The sequence below is a fragment of the Bos grunniens genome, chromosome 7 (assembly GCF_055505025.1).
Source record: "Bos grunniens cultivar Pamir isolate PY7600 chromosome 7, Bosgru_T2T1.0, whole genome shotgun sequence".
Taxonomy (NCBI): Eukaryota; Metazoa; Chordata; class Mammalia; order Artiodactyla; family Bovidae; genus Bos; species Bos grunniens.
Window position 1 is genome coordinate 102,301,833 of NC_141171.1, and position 3,216 is coordinate 102,305,048.

Genomic DNA, 3,216 nt, shown 5'->3' on the forward strand with positions numbered 1-3,216 from the left:
CATTGTGGTGGTGTGCTTTAACGAAGTCCACTTTGATCAACAAGCCAGTTTACTTTTCAAGGATTCGCTGAAGCACTTATTTTTAGATTCCATTTTTGTTAAAGAAAATATAATAATTTTGCCTTTGGTGCTCATTCACATTTCAAGGTAAAGGATGTATTCATGGCAATGATGTATGTTCGGTCACACTGCTGTGTGACTGAGGTCTGTCTCTGTCCATGCACCTACATAATTATTTAAGCTAAATAAAAATATATAGCAGTTTGTTTTGTTTTGTTTCTCCTTAAAAACAGGTGTGAAGCTCTGTGACAAAAATGAAAGGGGTTAAAGTTTGAGATGTGATATATTTACTATTATCTGATTAAGTACATATATATAAGTTAAAGTTGGTGTCCTGGAAAGAGTTTCAAAACTTAGGGTCAGTTTTCAAACTGTGTTTGCAGAGCGCCCTCACTGGCTCAGTCTTGCTTCCCTGTCCTTGAGCGCGTGTACTCCTGTAGTAGGTAATGCTATCCTATCAAGAAAAAGGTTTGGCTAGATCTTTTTCAGCTGGAAAAAAACCCACAAAAATCCCATTTTCCTTTAGCCTTTTAACATGATTTCTGTTTTTAAATTGTTCTTTCCCTCCTTTTTCGCTGTTCTGTACTAAACAGAGCATACTTTTGGCCATCATATACCTGCTGACATTATCTTAAAATACACTGCAGTGTCACATAACTGTGTTTTTTTAATAATTTTTTTTTTAGCAAAAATACCACTCTTAGAGGCTCTGCTGATGCACTGAAGCAGTAATAAGCTTCAGCCTTGCCTCAGTCCCAGGTGAGCTCCTTTTGCTCCCTGACTTCCATCTGGCTGCCCTGTACCTCTGGTTCCAGGGCTTCCAGAGTCAGCAGTCGAGGAAGAGAAGACCGTGGGGATGGACTGAAATGTAAGCCTGTTCAGAGCCCCACATCTTCCTGACTCGGGCTCAGCCAGGCTATGGTTGAGACCCACTGAGGCCTGTTGTTGCCCCTTCTGCCCTTCGATGCCCACACTTGGCTCACTGCGTCTTTTCCCTCCCTGAGATGTCTGTTTAAATGATTTCAGTACGGGGGGTGTTGGGAACTTTTGGAAGATTCTAAGTTAACTTTAAAAGGCAAGTTGACCTTTCACTAAAGAAAGAATATTACTTGAGATCTTGAGAAAAGCAACCTGTTTTTACTTATTTTCTCATTCTAACAGAATTCTGTCTTGAGAAGGCTTTTCTTCCATTATAAGCATCAAGTTTTTTTAAGGGAACTTTGAAATGACTCTGGCCTAAGTGGTCTGTTACAGGAAGGAGGAGGTGACTGTCAGGCATAAATGCTCTAGAAGAGGTGGGGCGGAGAGACAGCAAAGGCGTGTGCTACTGTAATGGAGAGAGGGCAGCAAGTAATAAGTGAATTTGCCTTTTTAAAGAATGTGATTTGATTAGGGGAGTGGACATTGATGAGGAAGATTGCCTTGGAAATATAATAAATATGATTATAAAGCTACGAGTGGAGGTTGTCAGCCGTTACGGACGCACCTTCTGTTTTGTAGTGTGCTTTTAGAATTATGAAATGGATCTTCTGATACTTTAGAGAAACATTCAGGAATTTTCTAGCTGAGGAAGAACACTCCTAGAAACAAACCAGAAGAAGAAGGGGTTTGGTTTCTTATTTTGAGTTTGCTGGACCCCCTCAGTCACTTTAGGAGTGGGGCTGGATGTTGAATTTGTATTCTCGCCATCATAAAAGGACTTTGTGCCAGGTTTTGTTAAATGGTTTCAGAGGAGTCTGAAACCAAGTCTGCCAAATGTCACCCCGATTTGGGGTTGTCTGGGATGTTACCGATTTATGGGAGAGCACAGGATGAGAAAAGAGAACTCTTTAAACAGAAGATTGCAGCATCTACTGGAAGAAAAGAGTCGCTGCACAGACAGTGGCATCTTTAAGTGGCTTTGATGCTTTTGCTTTTTTGGAAAAGTTTAAAAGTTGCTACAGATACTCTTGGGAAAGGGTTCTTACTGTGTGCTAGTTCAAAGAGGAAGAGAACATTGGGTCTGTGATTGACCTTAAGTCTAATTCACTCGGAAGAATATTCTTCACCAAACTTTTACATAAAAGGATTATACATGGAAATGTATATTTAGAAGAACCTCGAATTATCTGTCCGTGGTCTGATGCTTCAGTTAGGGAAAGGAACTTAGGCAGTAAGAAATACTTGAACTTCGTGGAATTCAGACCTTGGCTCAGAATTTAGAGTCGAGATGGCGAATACTGAGCACGCATACCACCATGTTTCTCATCTGTGCATGCGGCAGACGTCACTAACCCTTGAGTTTCAGTATACATTCTCTCTCTCAGTCCAGATGTGGCCTCCGTACTTTTCTTAGCACTTTAGGCAGCTGCTAGTGAATTTCAACATTATTGTGGAGATAAAACCTGTTTGTACACCACACGCTCTGCGATGGGTTATAGTGCGAATTTAAAAATAATCTGAATGTTTCTGAGGAGACCATTTGGAACCCAGTCTTCTAACAAGAGCAGAATTCACCCACAAGGTCCCTACTGAGAACATGCAGGCATTCTGGGGACAAAAGGGATTCCAGTGGATTTTTCCCTCCAAAGACATGCCTGTTACTGGGAGAGGAAGGGCAGGGTAGCATAAGATGTATGCCAAGTGAATGTTTTGTAGAATAAATATTACTTTAAGAGAAGAGCCTAAATCTTGCAAGACTGAAATCTGAGAACTGTCTTATTCATTTTTCTGTTAGTAACTTGGCCTATATACCTAATGTGCTCATTTAACATTGCTCATCTGTGTAGAAAGTGGAAAAAAAGTGCCTTTATGGGGAAGTATGGGGACATGACAAATAAGGGGAAGAAGGCACAATCTGAGAATGATCAGGGCATGCCAATGATGTTCAGTTGTTACCTCCACCTTTCTCGTTGGTGGCCTGCTAAGATGGGCTGGCCCACTTTCTGGAAGAAAGCGTTAACGTGGAGGGGTAGTGAAACAACTGAAATATTGGAGTTGGGGTTGGGGAGGTGAGAGCCATAAGGAAATAAATAAATGGATACTTTAGTGATTGGCTTTCTCTTGCATTGCCCTTTATCCTGGTGTGGGGTGGAGTGGGGCTGACTGAGAGGTTTATTTTGGGTCTGAAGTATATTTTTAAATGTGTCTTCTTGACATAGTTTAAGAAATGAAGCT